Source organism: Oncorhynchus mykiss, chromosome 11 (genome assembly GCF_013265735.2).
Source record: "Oncorhynchus mykiss isolate Arlee chromosome 11, USDA_OmykA_1.1, whole genome shotgun sequence".
Lineage (NCBI taxonomy): Eukaryota > Metazoa > Chordata > Actinopteri > Salmoniformes > Salmonidae > Oncorhynchus > Oncorhynchus mykiss.
In genome coordinates this window covers 26,759,184-26,776,753 of record NC_048575.1, presented here as the reverse complement: position 1 = coordinate 26,776,753, position 17,570 = coordinate 26,759,184, and the positions used below count along the sequence as shown (strand labels likewise).

At 43.8% G+C, this 17,570-nt stretch overlaps 1 protein-coding gene across 1 annotated transcript in view; it reads right to left on the bottom strand.

Moving 5' to 3' along the window:
• LOC110535543 (integrin beta-1) overlaps nt 1–16,437 on the bottom strand; it is a 49,648-nt gene extending 33,211 nt beyond the window's left edge. Inside the window, exon 1 of the mRNA XM_021620606.2 lies at nt 16,111–16,437. The gene's annotated coding sequence lies outside the window, so the exon portion shown is untranslated. The remainder of the gene's footprint in view (nt 1–16,110) is intronic.
• Nucleotides 16,438–17,570: the final 1,133 nt, after the last annotated feature.

Genomic DNA, 17,570 nt, shown 5'->3' with positions numbered 1-17,570 from the left:
AGAGTTCCAGGGAACCATTATGTGTGAAACTATGCCTGTAAAATGCCAGCGAGGGGTCAAGTTAGAAAAACAAAAGGGCTGCTTCTATTCTATGAAGCTTAGCAGCTGGTGACAGGAATGTTCTTCAAGTCCTCCACTGTCAGAGGGAAAGGGACTAGTGGACAGAACGATATGTAGACCAACACACTGGTACTGTCCAACCCCTTATTGAAGATGAGAACCGTACACATAACTTAAGAATTAGTATCTTCTGGCCAGATCTTTCACTGGGCAGATATGCAGCACAGGGCCAATGGGCTGGAGGGAGGGACTGAGACTGATATGGTAACTTGACTAAACAACCAAATTTCTCAAGTATTTCCCCTTTTGGAGGGCAACATAAATCTGAGATCTTCAGTAAACCTAAACTATGTCCAAAATTAGACATAGATCACTGGTCTGTAGACAGCACAGTGCAGATTCCTTAAAACCCTCCAGGTGATAGGATATACTGTCAAACACACACACCCTGAACCCCCCCCCCCCCCCCACACACACACACACCCTGAACCCCCCCCCCCCACACACACACACACCCTGAAACCCCCAACACACCCTGAAAGGGGGACCCATGCCAAATCTTTTCAGTCTCCTGAGGGGGAATAGGCTTTGTCGTGCCCTCACAACTGTTTTAGTGTGTTAGGACCATGATAGTTTGTTGGTGATGTGGACACCAAGGAACTTGAAGCTCTCAACCTGCTCCACTAAAGCCCCTTGGATGAGAATGGGGGCGTGCTCGGTCCTCCTTTTCCTGTAATCCACAATCATCTCCTTTGTCTTGATCACATTGAGGGAGAGTTTGTTGTCCTGCCACACATGGCCAGGTCTCTGACCTCCCACTTTTGTCCAGGTGGGAAAGGGCAGTGTTCAGTGCAATAGAGAATGCATTATCTGTGGATCTGTTGGGGCAGTAGGCAAATTGGAGCGGGTCTAGGGTTTCTGGGATAATGGTGTTGATGTGAGCCATGACCAGCCTTTCAAAGCACTTCATGGCTACAGACGTGAGTGCTACGGGTCGGGAGTCAATTAGGCAGGTTACCTTAGTGTTCTTGGGCACAGGGAATATGGTGGTCTGCTTGAAACATGCTGGTATTACACAGACTCAGTCAGAGACAGGTTGAAAATGTCAGCGAAGACCCTTGCCAGTTGGTCAGCGCATGCTCGGAGTACACGTCCTGGTAATCCATCTGGACCTGCGGACTTGTGAATGTTGACCTGTTTAAAGGTCTTACTCACATCGGCTACGGAGCGCATGATAACACAGTCATCCGGAACAGCTGATGCTCTCATGCATGCTTCAGTGTTACTTGCCTCGAAGCTAGCATAGAACGAATTTAGCTTGTCTGTAGGCTCGTGTCACTGGGAAGCTCTGCCTGTTGGATGGTTCGTCGGAGGGCATCCCACTCCATGAAATCGGCAGCTCTAGTCTTTAGCTCAGTGCGAATGTTGCCTGTAATCCATGGCTTCTGGTTGGGGTATGTATGTACAGTCACTGTGGGGATGACGTCATCGATGCACTTATTGATGAAGCCAGTGACGGATGTGGTGCACTTCTCAATGCCATTGGAAGAACCCTGGAACATATTCCAGTCTGTGCTAGCAAAACAGTCCTGTACCTTAGCATCTGCTTCATCTGACCAAGTCACTGGTGCTTCCTGCTTTAGTTTTTGCTTGTAATGATTTGACAAATGGAGTGCGAGGGAGAGCTTTATACGTGTCTCTGTGTGTGGAGTAAAGGTAGTCCAGATTTTTTTCCCCCTCTGGTTGCACATGTGACATGCTGGCAGAAATTAGGTCAAACGGATTTGAGTTTCCCTGCATTAATGTCCCCGGCCACTAGGAATGCCACCTCTGGATGAGCGTTTTCCTGTTTGCTTATGTAAATAGTGTGGTCTACAGCTTATCATGAGATACTCTACTTCAGGCGAGCAAAACCTCAAGACTTACTTAGATTTTGTGCACCAGTTGTTGTTTATAAATATACATAGACCGTCACCCCTCGTCTTACCAGAGGCCGCTGTTCTATCCCGTCAAAAAAGTTTAAACCCGCCTGCTGTATGCTATTCATGTCGTTGTTCAGCCACGACCTGGTGAAACGTAACATATTACAGTTTTTAATGTCCCATTGGTAGGATATATGTCTATTTTATTATTGATTGATTGTACGTTGGCTAGTAGGACCGATGGTAAAGGTAGATGACCCTCTCGGCGTCGGGTCCTTACAAGGCACCGGGCCTTCGTCCTCGATACCTCCGTCTCTTTCTTCTGCAAATGACGCCTTGTCCGACTCGTTGAAGAAATAGTATTCCTCCAGTACGGGGTGAGTAATCACTGTCCTGATATCTAGAAGCTCTTTTCGGTCATAAAACACAGTGGCAGAAACATTATGTACAAAGTTACAAATAATGCAACAAAAAAACCCATATACAATAGAAAAATTGGTTATGGGATCGTAAAACGGCAGCCATCTCCTTCTGCACCATTAACAGCTCAGGAACAGCGATGTTCCTGAGCGGAGTAGAGCTGCCATATTTGGACAGGCACCAGCTTTCATGCCCCCTCCCTTCTACCACAACCTCCCTCCCCACCCCCTATCCTACCAGTGATGAGAGAGAGAAAAAAATCGTTACAGTTACATATCGGAATATTATTTTTGACGATATATCGTATTGTTTTGCCAACATCACAATATTGTTTTTGAGCTAGTTGGCTTTACATGCACCAAAACTCAAATTTGTTATCAGCACTTTAATTTCCAAGACGGATCAAAACTCGTTTTGCTCGTCATGCTCTCTCGTGTCTCTCTGCAGCAGACATATTGTGAGCAATATGTTACATTGAGGAGCAATAAAATCACAGAATTGAATACATACATATCATATTGCCTCCGTACTCAACTGGCGGACTACGGAACGGATCCAGAACGGGGTCAATACGGACCAGAAAAATTCTAAATATCATATAAACACACAAGACATGAAAGAATGCATAGAAATGCAGGAAAATTGCTCTGAAACGGCAACATTTAATCTCTATCAACAAGAGGGGTGTGAACAGTTTGGGGGAGCATGGGTTGTGAGGTGGGGGTTCATTACCACGCCAATAAATGACATTATCCATCCGGATCTTTGCCACCTAGAAAAATTGTGTGACCGGACCTTCTCAAATAGTTCTAGAGTACCTCTGTCATATCGGCACCTGAGTATCGTGATAATCTTGTATCGTGAGGTCCCTGTCAATACCCAGCATTACCCCCTACCTAATAATTTCCCATGATAACCACCCATTTCCTTCTAAAAATACACAGCCCACTCTGACCACTCTCCCTGTTATTTTTATTGAGCTGCCCTCTTGGCCCGATCGCCATTATAAAGAGGTCTTCTGACCTCAATAGGACTTCCTGAATACATAAAGGTTAAATAAATAAAAACGCAGACCAACTGTGTATAAAGTCAGATGGGTTAAACAATCTCTTCCTGTCTAGTGTAGATTGTTAAAACGGCTGAGCATCAGATTCAGATTGAGTTGCACTCGCAGGTCTTAGTCACAACTGAGTGAATGGCTTTATTTGTTTAGGGGCTTCCTTCCTTTAGAAATATCTACATGTCAGCAAATACTTCCTAGCAGCAGCAGCAACAGTAACATTACAATCACAAACGCTAAGCTAGCTGCTTTTCTGGGTAAAACAGAGAGAGAACTTGGCAGTACTCCACTATGACAGTGCTCCAGAGAGAGAGCGAGAGAGAGAGAGAGAGAGAGAGAGATTACGTCCCAAATGGCACCCTATTCCCTATATAGTGCACTACTTTTGACCAGAGCACTGGTCAAAAGTAGTGCACTATATAGGGAATAGAGGGCAATTTGGGAAGCGTATAGAGACTCGGGTTGTGCTTTCCTCATTCTCCTGTTGTGACAATAGAGAATGGAAAAGGAAAAACACTCTGGTTTACTACAGTCGCAGACCCCTGACAAACAGGAAATACATCTCAACTGAAATGATGCTGAAATATAAATCAGTTGCAAGATAAGTCATCTCTCTCCCTCCCCTTTCTTGCTCTATTTATGAATCACTCTCTCAATTCATGAATCACTCTCTCAATTCAATTTCAATTCAATTCAATTCCAATTCAATTTAAGGGCATTATTGGCATGGGAAACATGTTTACATTGTCAAAGCAAGGGAAATAGATAATAGACAATACATTTTTTACTGTAAATATCACACTTACAAAAGTTCCAAAAGAATAAAAAATAAAATAATTAAAAAATGTAAAATGTCATTATGTATATGTACAGTGTTGTAATGATGTACAAAAGGGAAAATAAATAAACAAATATAGGTTAGGCCCTTTTCTTGTGGCAACAGGTCACAAATCTTGCTGCTGTGATGGCACACTGTGGTATTTCACCCAGTAGATATGGGAGTTTATCAAACTTGGGTTTGTTTTCTAATTCTTTGTGGATCTGTATAATCTGAGGGAAATATGTGTCTCTAATATGGTCATACATTTGGCAGGAGGTGAGGAAGTGCAGCTCAATTTCCACCTAATTTTGTGGGCCGTGTGCACATAGCCTGTCTTCTCTTGAGAGTCAAGTCTGCCTATGGCGGCCTTTCTTAATAGCAAGGCTATGCTCACTGAGTCTGTACATAGTCAAAGCTTTCCTTAAGTCCCCCCCCCCCCCCCCCCCCCCCCTACTCATGAGTCAGGTTTAAAGCACAATATATCATATATCATATATTCTCAAATATGGGGTGAGTGTGAAACATGGCTGTCACTGTGTTGAAAACTAACTATTTCTGACTCATCCACATGGTTAACACTCAGATAATAATCAACAGTCTCACAGACTAGGCCTATGAGCATTATTCAGGCAAGGGGGAAGAGAGAGACATTTAATATGAATCTTAGCTAACGGCCACCAATCACTTCCATACAAAATATTTCCTGTTGCACACGACCCCAGATTCACCCGATGAACAGCTGGGCTATGATATTAATGAGTTCAGCTGCACTGAGAGATAAAATAGGGGAGATGAATACTATAAGCCTAGGGGCTTGCTCTCTGAGCTGGAGTTCAGACAGGCAGCAGCAGCGGTAGTCAGACCTGGGTTCAAATACTACTTGAAATTAATTAAATACTATTCTATTGGTTAATTAAGCCAGGCAAGCTCAGTCAAGCATGTTAAAAATGATTTCAAATAGTATTTGAACCCAGGTCTGGCAGGAGTACAGTGAGTCGTATCCCTAAGCGTTGGTTTGCTGAGTTGGCCCTTCCTTTGTTGGAACACAGGAAGCTCATCTCAATCACAGAGGAAGCCAGCCGGCGTGCTGCCTGGAAACGGGCCAAATCCCCCTTTAAGGCCGGCGCATAACGTGGAGATACAACTGCAGGGAGGCCAGCCTCTGTGGACGCTGGAGAGGAGAGTAGCAATCCAGGGAAGCTAGTACACACACACGCACACTCACACGAAGCTTTAAGGTGGAGAGGAGAAAGCTTCAGTAGTGGCTGAGTAGCAGACACAGCCAACAGCCTCTGTGGAAGCTGCATCGAGACTGCAGGGGAGATGACTCCTATGGTAATCAACACCATAAGAGTTAACAGCTATGTTTTAGGGTTATAGGAGAGAGAGCCTCTGGAGGAAGGGAGGCCAGGGGAGCCAGTAACGCCACATGATTGTCTATGTGGATTGACTGTGTCTGACCTGCTCCTTTAAATCTATCCATCCCAAATCATTTAAGGCCTGGGAAAACACGGCAATACCGCAACAAGCATATTCAGAGATACCACAACCAAACATTGCATATCCTTAGCTAGTAGATAATAACTTGGATAGCTAGTAGATAATAACTTGGATAGCTAGTAGATAATAACTTGGATAGCTAGTAGAAACATCACAGCGAAAAAGACGACCATTATAACAAGTAAATATTTACAGTGAGAAGTGATTGATCAGGCTCTCAGAGCCTTGGTGTTGGAGTAGGATCAAAACAGACGCTCAGAGCTTTAACGAGGTCCCTCAGCCTGCTGTAGGAAAGTCTGCTAACTGCCCACTACCGTGCTCCCAGTTGAGCTACGGACTCATTTACTAAAGCTGTCTAATACCAGTAATAACAGAAGTTCTGTGTTACGTGAGCCTTTGAGGGCAAAGATACCTTCACTAAGTGCATTGTCAAGCTGTTTTGTACAAGTGTTAGGCCTACAGAACGCAGCCCATGTGAAAACTCAACTCACTCTATTAGGTCTAGGTTGAGGACTTACTGCTTGGCTTTCTCCTGACAGCCAAGTTAAAGTAGTGTTCTAATCAGACTTGTAATGCTACAGTCATTAGCTTTATACGGTCAGCTGTGGACACCTTTAGGCCGGTTAACGCTGTAAAATTGGCATTAGGTTGCAGGCTCAACACTTGAACAAGAGGGCCTCCATTTCTCCCTCCAACAGCAGGGTGAAATCTCTGCAGGCAGCAAACAGTAAGCAGTCATTACTACACTACTTTCTCCAGGGATCGTTGGGGAAATAAATTCATTTCCATGTAAAAGGAGCATGTAAAATGTAAAAGGAGCATGTAAAAGGAGCATGTCAAATGTAAAAGGAGCATGTAAAAGGACCCTGTAAAATGTAAAAGGAGCATGTAAAAGGAGCATGTAAAAGGAGCATGTCAAATGTAAAAGGAGCATGTAAAAGGAGCATGTAAAATGTAAAAGGAGCATGTAAAAGGAGCATGTAAAAGGAGCATATAAAAGGAGCATGTCAAATGTAAAAGGAGCATGAGCATGTAAAAGGAGCATGTAAAAGGAGCATGTCAAATGTAAAAGGAGCATGTCAAATGTAAAAGGAGCATGTAAAAGGAGCATGTAAAAGGAGCATGTCAAATGTAAAAGGAGCATGTAAAAGGAGCATGTCAAATGTAAAAGGAGCATGTAAAAGGAGCATGTAAAAGGAGCATGTCAAATGTAAAAGGAGCATGTAAAAGGAGCATGTAAAATGTAAAAGGAGCATGTAAAAGGAGCATGTAAAAGGAGCATGTCAAATGTAAAAGGAGCATGTAAAAGGAGCATGTAAAATGTAAAAGGAGCATGTAAAAGGAGCATGTAAAAGGAGCATATAAAAGGAGCATGTCAAATGTAAAAGGAGCATGTAAAATGTAAAAGGAGCATGTAAAATGTAAAAGGAGCATGTAAAAGGAGCATGTCAAATGTAAAAGGAGCATGTAAAAGGAGCATGTCAAATGTAAAAGGAGCATGTAAAAGGAGCATGTCAAATGTAAAAGGAGCATGTAAAAGGAGCATGTCAAATGTAAAAGGAGCATGTAAAATGTAAAAGGAGCATGTAAAAGGAGCATGTAAAAGGAGCATGTCAAATGTAAAAGGAGCATGTAAAATGTAAAAGGAGCATGTAAAAGGAGCATGTAAAAGGAGCATGTCAAATGTAAAAGGAGCATGTAAAATGTAAAAGGAGCATGTAAAAGGAGCATGTAAAAGGAGCATGTCAAATGTAAAAGGAGCATGTAAAAGGAGCATGTAAAAGGAGCATGTCAAATGTAAAAGGAGCATGTAAAATGTAAAAGGAGCATGTAAAAGGAGCATGTAAAAGGAGCATGTCAAATGTAAAAGGAGCATGTAAAAGGAGCATGTAAAAGGAGCATGTCAAATTGGGTGTCAAATGAAGCGAAGAGTCTATATTTTTTTGAGAAGTGAAGGCATATATAAATTGTTGAACCATTTTACATCGCAAAAATTTAGAATAAGCAAAGACTTTGATTCCTGGTTAAACAGATGGAAAAAGGGGTCTTAGAAAACATCTACCAGAAACATCAACCCAAATATATTTTATTTTACCTTTATTTAACCAGGTAGGCAAGTTGAGAACAAGTTCTCATTTACAACTGTGACCTGGCCAAGATAAAGCAAAGCAGTTCGACACATACAACAACACACAGTTACACATGGAGTAAAACAAACATACAGTCAATAATACAGTAGAAAAATAAGTCTCTATACAATGTGAGCAAGTGAGGTGAGATAAGGGAGGTAAAGGCAAAAAAAAAGTAAATACAGTATAGCAAGTAAAACACTGGAATGGTTGATTTGCAGTGGAAGAATGTGCAAAGTAGAGATAGAAATAATGGGGTGCAAAGGAGCGAAATAAATAGATAAATACATTAGGGAAAGAGGAGGGTCCCTGGTTCGAACCCAGATTGGGGCGAGGAGAGGGACTGTCACGCCCTGACCATAGTTTACTTTGTATTTTCTATGTTTTGATTGGTCAGGGTGTGATCTGAGTGGGCATTCTATGTTTCATGTCTTGTTTGTCTATTTCTATGTTCAGCCTGATATGGTTCTCAGTCAGAGGCAGGTGTTCGTCATTGTCTCTGATTGGGAACCATATTTAGGTAGCCTGGGTTTCACTGTGTGTTTGTGGGTGATTGTTCCTGTCTATGTGTTTTTTCACCAGATAGGCTGTTTAGGTTTTCGTTACGTTCATTTACGTTTATTATTTTGCACTGTTTGTATTTAGATTCGTGTTGCTATAGTCACAATAAACATGGATCGTAATCTACACGCCGCATTTTGGTCCGACTCTCCTTCTCATAAAGAAAACCGTTACAGAATCACCCACCACCAACGGACCAAGCAGCGTGTCAACAGGCAGGAGCAGCGCGAGGAGAAGCGCAATAAGGATTTCTGGACATGGGAGGAAATCCTCGACGGGAGAGGACCCTGGGCTAAACCAGGGGAGTGTAGCCGCACTAAGGTGCAGCGGGAGAAGAAACAACAGGAACAGCCCAAGGAGGAGTACAGTATGGAGTATACTACTTGGGAGGAGATTGACAGGTGGGCGGCCGACCCAGGGAGAGTGCCGGAGCCCGCCTGGGATTCGCTGGAGCAGTGCGAGGAAGGTTACCGAAGAATGGAGGCGGTGAAAGCAGAGAGGCGCTGGTATGAGAAGGCAGCACGGCGACGCGGATGGAAGCCTGAGAGGCAGCCCCAAAAATTTCTTGGGGGGGGGCTAACAGGGAGTATGGCTATGCCAGGTAGGAGATCTGGGCAGACTCCCTGTGCTTACCGGGGGGCTAGAGAGACCGGACAGGCACCGTGTTATGCAGTGGTGCGCACGGTGTCTCCAGTGCGGGTGCATAGCCCGGTGCGGTATATTCCAGCTCCGCGTGTCTGCCGGGCTAGATTGAGCGTCGAGCCTAATGCCATGAAGCCGGCTCTACGCAGCTGGTCCCCAGTGCGTCTCCTTGGGCCGGTTTACATGGCACCAGCCTTGCGCTCGGTGTCTCCGGTTCGCCTGCATAGTCCAGTGCGGGCTATTCCACCTCACCGCACTGGCAGGGCGACCGTGAGTATTCAACCAGGTAAGGTTGGGCAGGCTCGGTGCTCAAGAGCTCCAGTGCGCCTGCACGGTCCGGTTTTTCCAGTACCACCTCCACACCCCAGCCCTCCGGTAGCAGCTCCCCGCACCAGGCTTCCTGTGCGTGTCCTCGGCCCAGTACCACCAGTGCCAGCACCACGCATCAGGCCTACAGTGCGCCTCGCCTGTCCAGTGCTGCCAGAGCCTCCCTCCTCTTCAGCGCTGTCGGAGTCTCCCGCCTGTTTAGCGCTGTCAGAGCTTTCCGCCTCTACAGCGCTGCCGGAGTCTCCCGCCTGTTCGGAACTGCCAGTTTGCAAGGAGCTGCCAGTTTGCAAGGAGCTGCCAGTTTGCAAGGAGCTGCCAGTTTGCAAGGAGCTGCCAGTTTGCAAGGAGCTGCCAGTCTGTAAGGAGCTGCCAGTCTGCATGGAGCTGCCAGTCTGCATGGAGCTGCCAGTCTGCATGGAGCTGCCAGTCTGCAAGGAGCTGCCAGTCTGCAAGGAGCCGCCAGAGCTGCCTTTCTGCAGGATGCCGCCAAAGCTGCCAGTCTGCAAGGAGCCGCCAGAGCTGCCAGTCTGCATGGAGCAGCCAGAGCCGCCAGTCAGCATGGAGCAGCCAGGGCCGCCAGTCAGCATGGAGCAGCCAGGGCCGCCAGTCAGCATGGAGCAGCCAGGGCCGCCAGTCAGCATGGAGCAGTCAGTCAGCATGGAGCAGCCGGAGCAGCCAGTCAGCATGGAGCAGCCAGAGCAGCCAGTCAGCATGGAGCAGCCAGAGCTGCCAGTCAGCATGGAGCAGCCAGAGCTGCCAGTCAGCATGGAGCAGCCAGTCAGCACGGAGCAGCCAGAGCTGTCAGTCAACCAGACTCTTCCAGATCTGCCAGTCGACCAGACTCTTCCAGATCTGCCAGTCGACCAGACTCTTCCAGATCCGCCAGTCGACCAGACTCTTCCAGATCCGCCAGTCGACCAGACTCTTCCAGATCCGCCAGTCGACCAGACTCTTCCAGATCCGCCAGTCGACCAGATTCTCCCAGATCCACCAGTCGACCAGATTCTCCCAGATCCGCCAGTCGACCAGATTCTTCCAGATCTGCTAGTCGACCAGGATCTGCTGAAACCGCCAGCCAGCCAGGTTCTGGTAGTTTCTACTACCTGCCTGAGCTTCCTCTCAGTGCTGAGCTTCTTCTCAGTGCTGAGCTTCCTCTCAGGGCTGAGCTACCCATCTGTCCCGAGTTACCTCTGTCCCGAGCTGTCCCTCTGTCCCATGTTATCATTGTGGTGGGTAACCTATTTAGGGACGTTTAGGAGGGGGATTAAAACTGTCATGGAGTGGGGTCCACGTCCAGCGCCAGAGCCGCCACCGCGGACAGATGCCCACCCAGACCCTCCCCTATAGGTTCAGGTTTTGCGGCCGGAGTCCGCACCTTGGGGGGGGGGTACTGTCACGCCCTGACCATAGTTTACTTTGTATTTTCTATGTTTTGATTGGTCAGGGTGTGATCTGAGTGGGCATTCTATGTTTCATGTCTTGTTTGTCTATTTCTATGTTCAGCCTGATATGGTTCTCAGTCAGAGGCAGGTGTTCGTCATTGTCTCTGATTGGGAACCATATTTAGGTAGCCTGGGTTTCACTGTGTGTTTGTGGGTGATTGTTCCTGTCTATGTGTTTTTTCACCAGATAGGCTGTTTAGGTTTTCGTTACGTTCATTTACGTTTATTATTTTGCACTGTTTGTATTTAGATTCGTGTTGCTATAGTCACAATAAACATGGATCGTAATCTACACGCCGCATTTTGGTCCGACTCTCCTTCTCATAAAGAAAACCGTTACAGGGACGGGAAGCTATACTGTTACATTTAGTTCTGGATCATTATTTCTGCATTCTGTAAGTTTAACAAACATTGCCTTGTGCCTTGAAATTCCATTACCAAAAACCAACAAAGTATCTTTCAGATAGTTTCTATTTTCATGAGGGAGGATAATGAAAGTTCACATAGTAACCTATCAAATAGTTATCAAATGGTGTTTTTACTGATATCAATTTTCATTATGAATTGATAAGTGATTCAAACTCGAAATGTGGTAACAAAGTGTCTACAATTGAATAGGCTACAACAGGAAATCATAGTAGTTACAAACCACAGTTGGGTTCACAATAACTTTTAACAAGGCACACATGTTAATTGAAATGCATTCCAGGTGACTAGCTTATGAAGTTGGTTGAGAAAACCCCAAGAGTGTGCAAAGCTGTCACCAAAGCAAAGGGTGGCTACTATGAAGAATCTCAAATATAAAGTATATTTCAATTTGCTTAACACTTTTTGGGTTACTCCATGATTCCATGTGTTATTTCATAGTTTTGATGTCTTCACTATTATTCTACAATGTAGAACATAGTAAAAATAAAGAAAAACCCTTGAATGAGTAGGTGTGTCCAAACTTTTGATCGGTAGTGTTCGTTACTTTCTTTTGCCGGCTGTCTTCACAGTTGCTAATAAAAACAATCATCATTGTCAGCCTCCTCAGATCATCCCAATCTACTATTTACCAACAATATAAGGAGTTTGTCCCGTTTTCAACACCAACCTCTTGTAGCATTGCAGAGGTCACCTAAACTAAGGCTGCATCCCAAATGGCACTCCTATCGGGCTCCGGTCAAAAGCAGTGCACTACATAGGGAATAGGGCACAATTTGAAAAGCCTAAACCACCCCATTCCTGTATGTGGCTTTGATGCTGTTTTTAGACCTGGATGTGGAGTTGCCATGAAATCACAAAGTGCCTCTGAGTCTGAGGGTCGAGGGGAGTGGGAGGGCAAACCTCCATATAAACTACTGAGCAGGTTTAACCAAAACCAAAAAGCAATTTCAACTTAAAGAATGACAAATCCATCCTCGAAAACAGAGACTTTTGAAAGACTGAAACTGAATCTGATATAGGCTTGACCATAGAGATCCTATAATTCAAGACTATATGTAATCCTATGTGCTAAACACAGTAATCAACGACTATAATGTTTACATAGCGTTATCTCATTCATATACAGTACCAGTCAAACGTTTGGACACACCCACTCACTGTAGAATAATAGTGAAGACATCAACACTATGAAATAGTGAAACTGGCTCTCATGAGGACCGCCACAGGTTTTGATGTCTTCACTATTATTCTACAATGTAGAAAATAGTACAAATAAAGAAAAACCTGGAATGAGTAGGTGTGCCCAAACTTTTGACTGGTACTGTACTTTGCAATAGAGCACATTTGATTCCTAACATCAGCACAAGATGATTTCATAATTAGACTGGAATAATCTTGTGATAATCAGGATGAGGTCTAATTATGAGCTCTTATTTTTCCACTCTCACACGGTTGAGGAAAGTCCTTAGGGAATTCCATGATGTGCTAGTTAGAGCAGACAGTGATTTACTGACAAACAAAACCTGATAACCACACTGTGATCATCTGTGGCCTCTCTTTGTTACGGGCTCATACTACTCCTTGTTGTGGGTCAGGGTAACATAATGGTTGTAACAGGCAGTCATTGTACTACTTGTTTTCTACACAAATCGCCCCGTTCAGTACAAACAATGTGTTTGAGTAACAGCCGATTCATCACTTCCACCACAGAGGGACAGAAGAACACATATGGTCTGTGTCAGACGTACCCCAGAACGGCAGGGTGGGGTCTCCTGTCAATCAGATGAGAAGCCAGCTCTTCAACCACTGTTATCTGGCGTTGAAGGTCACATCCATTCAGCTGGTAACTCCGCAACATAGCGTATCCCACCTACCGTCTCCTACCTCCACACACACACACACACACCTCCTCCTCTTCTCCCTCAATTAGCCCTACCCCCTTCTCCTCATCCCTCCTTCCCCTCTCCCTCCATCCCTCCCACAGCTCTATCCCCTTAATTAAACTCTAGCAACACCGAGAAGTCAGCTTGACTCGGACGCCCGTATTTACAAGGTTATTGAAAACGCACACACATTATATCTTCCCTGAGAATAAATGGATTACTTATTCTGGGGGACGACTTCTGCTGTGGATATTGGATTCTCCCTGGATATTGACATTATAAAGAGCTATTGATGTCTGCAAGCCAGACGCTACAGTGTTTGTGAGCAGACAGGATAGGTGGGCGATCGAATAAAATGACATTGACTTTATCAGGTGGGAGAGAGAGAGAGAGAGAGAGAGGGAGAGAAAGAGAGAGGCTGAGTTGTTCTTTGGGACACTCCTAGCCCTGATGTTATCTTTAGGTCATGACCCCCCCCCCCCCCCCCCCCGGAGGTTGGATGTTGGAGGTTGAATGTTTGATGGGGTATGGGACTATAAAAAGTTTGGGAACTACTGATGTAGAGAATCATTGTACCGTCTAAACCGCTGTGAAATATATTTCCCATAACCAAAAATATTGTGTTTTCAGCTACTACTGTGAGTAAGTGACATGGAGAAGGGAGGGAGAGACAGCAAACAACCAGGCCGACTCACACTATAGTAGAATAATAGCTGCCATAGCTGGGTTATTCATCATCCAATATGATTACGTAGTACCTGTCCTGACTGTATCAAACTGAGAGAAGCTAGTTAAGCTAGCTAGCTAGGCTAATTGAGGCCTCATGTGCTTTCTCGTGCTACACATTTACAAACAACAACTCCATTCAGAATATTGAGTAGAAGCCTACCTGTTGGCTCTTGTTCGTTGTAACCTATCCTCTCCCCCTTTAACTTTTAATTCAATCATTTTAATTCCATCTTCCGTTGATTAGATATCTCCTATCTTTTGCCACACACGGCTGTAGCCTGCTGCCACTTTGATGACTTATGATTGGCCAACAACAAGCTACAGTTGAAGTCGGAAGTTTACATACACTTAGTTTGAAGTCATTAAAACTCGTTTTTTAACCACTCCACAAATTTCTTGATAACAAACTATAGTGTTGGCAAGTCAGTTAGGACATCTACTTTGTGCATGACACAAGTCATTTTTCCAACAATTGTTTACAGACAGATTATTTCATTTATAATTCACTGTATCATAATTCCAGTGGGTCAGAAGTTTACATACACTAAGTTGACTGTGCCTTTAAACAGCTTGGAAAATTCCAGAAAATGATGTCATGGCTTTAGAAGCTACTGATAGGCTAATTGACATCATTTGAGTCAATTGGAGGTGTACCTGTGGATGTATTTCAATGACTACCTTCAATCTCAGTGCCTCTTTGCTTGACATCATGGGAAAATCATGAAAGAAATTGTCCAAGACCTCAGAAAAAAGATTGTAGACCTCCACAAGTCTGGTTCATCCTTGGGAGCAATTTCCAAACGCCTGAAAGTACCACGTTCATCTGTACAAACAATAGTACGCAAGTATAAGCACCATGGGACCACGCAGCCATCATACCGCTCAGGAAGGAGAAGCGTTGTGTTTCCTAGAGATTAACGTACTTTGGTACAAAAAGTGCAAATCAATCCCAGAACAACAGTAAAGGACCTTGTGAAGATGCTGGAGGAAACAGGTACAGAAGTATCTATATCCACAGTAAAACGAGTCCTATATTGACATAACCTGAAAGGCCACTCAGCAAGTAAGAAGCCAGTGCTCCAAAACCGCCATAAAAAAAACAGCCGGTTTGCTACTGCACATGGGGACAAAGATCGTACTTTTTGGAGAAATGTCCTCTGGTCTGACGAAACAAAAATAGAACTGTTTGGCCATAATGACCATCGTTATGTTTGGAGGAAAAAAAGGGAGGCTTGCAAGCTGAAGAACACCATCCCAACTGTGAAGCACTGATTTTAAATGTATTTGGCTAAGCTGTATGTAAACTTCCGACTTCAACTGTACATGCGCCACTTTCCTGAAAAGCAAGAGCAGTATCACAAATGATACAATTTATTTCTCTCTCTCTCTTAGCCATGGGCCTTCTGAGTCTTTTAGGTGATCCGAAACATTTGGCTTTGTTTGCGTAGAAGACCTTGCTCATTTGGATCCCAAACAGCTCTTTATTCAAAATGCTTAAAAATCTACATAGAACCATGAAAAAAATGTAAATCTCCAATGTACATTTTTACCTTACCAAATGATTAGATAGCATGCAAATTACTTTTACACACTGTAAATATCACTGTGGGCCAGATTGACACGTTCTTCCCGCTGTTTATTGTTTCTGCAGTGAGGATTCACCCTCTTTAAGGAATTATTTTGTCATTTATCTGCAGAAAAAACGTTGGAGCCTAAAAGCAGTAGTAAGAGTATGCAAATCTGGGAGCCAAAGGAAATGCAATTCGGTTTTGACGTTCACCAAAAAGATCCTTTCAAAAAGAGCCATCGATCACTACTCCCTCTCTACTGCGGCAGTCGCATTCCAATGTGTATGGGTCCTTCCGGACAAGTCAGTTAAAATTATATATACCCAAGACCCATGACAATCATATCAGATCCGATCCAGACCTGTGACAATATTTATAATTCTGGATCTGGACCCGCTCATGTCCCGGGTATCAGGGTACAGGTGGATCCAGGAAGACCTCTATAGACAGGGGTGTTTTTTTTTGACACCACCACCCCCCAGTAAATGTCGAACTGTCCTTAAAATATCCATCATAAAAGTCCTTCACTCATGTGGAAAATTCATAGACTTATTGGAGAGTAAATCAATAACGGATGAAAAACAGGATTCATACAATTATTAAAATATAAATATTTACCTTATCGGCGTGATTTATTTCCGATGCAACATACGTAAATAAATGTATGCTCTTCAAAATCCCCGTTGTGATCCTCTAAACACCGTAGACACAGCAGCAATTGCTTTGTTGGTAACAGCTTTCTCCTCTGCGAAAAGTCACGGTCAATTCACTCCCCCGCGGGTCACTCCTTATTCAGTTACTTCATTGAGAAAGGGAAAAATGCTGTTTAGTTGTAAAAAAAGTGTTGGCGTATGTAATATATATATATATCAAATGTAATATATATATATATATATTTAGAATATTCCCCTGGCCGCGTGAATTTATTTTTATTTTCAAAATTAGTCCGCAGGACTCTCCTCTGAAGCTAAGCCCCGCCTCCACAGGAAATTCCATATGACGTCATGCGTTTAAGATACGCCCATATTCTATTACAGTGAATATTATGACATGCACGAGAATAATGAACGTTCTACCAAAGCTAACACTGGAATAGCCTCTTCTTATCAGATACATTTGTCATGTATGGATGGGTTTGTGATGTGTTTCCTTTTAGGGTCATGTTCAGTCTATATCCCTTATTGGTTACCCTCTTTTTAATGGACATTGTATGCTTTTTTTAAATGACTTTGCAAGAGGTTCTTGGGAGAATTGCTGACATCTAGTACTGCTATAATACATATTGCTGAGTGGACTGACTGAGGGGTTGACAACAGTTTCCATGTGGATGTTAGAGTCTGGTTAGGGTGTACCCACACAGGCTCCATTGAAGCTGCCCAGGTCTGACTGGGACACAAAGACACTGTTTGTGCTTTACAGAAAACCTTACTGTATAAAGAATCAAAGGGCGATTCATTCTTTCTCATATTTGGACTACTCACACTCACACAGCAACTTAATTGGCTACCTGTAATTGTACTGCTGTTCTGCATGGTTTTGGGTTTGAACCCAGTCCAGCCTCTTTTCACTGTTCAATCACCACTTTCATTTGTTTATGTTAGAAAAATGTACTTTGACTGGTCACCTTGCTCCTTACCAAATGTGTTTTGGTTGGATTTGACCAAAATAAAATGCAAGCAAGAAAGTTATTTTGTATTCAACTATACTTCTTGTATTTAATTTATTTTTCTTTATTAAGAAAATATTTATTCTTCAGGATGGAAGACATTGGTGAACTTTCCAGTCAAACAACCACTGGCGTTACCATTAGGCAAAGTGCTTGCCTCAGGCCTCACATCATCAAGGAGCCTCCTGAGCTGGGAAAAAGAATAATATATATATATATATTCTGCTAGAAAACACATTTTTACAATATGGCCAAAGTAAATTATTTTGTGGCTGTGGTAACTAGCGACAACCGGATTGTCAGACAGGATGACATTCCCGAAAATTGGTCTTCTCTACTCTATGGAAAGGTGAAACTCTCACGAACACGATGGTGTTCTCCGTTTGAGGGACCACAATGGAAAAAAGTCCCT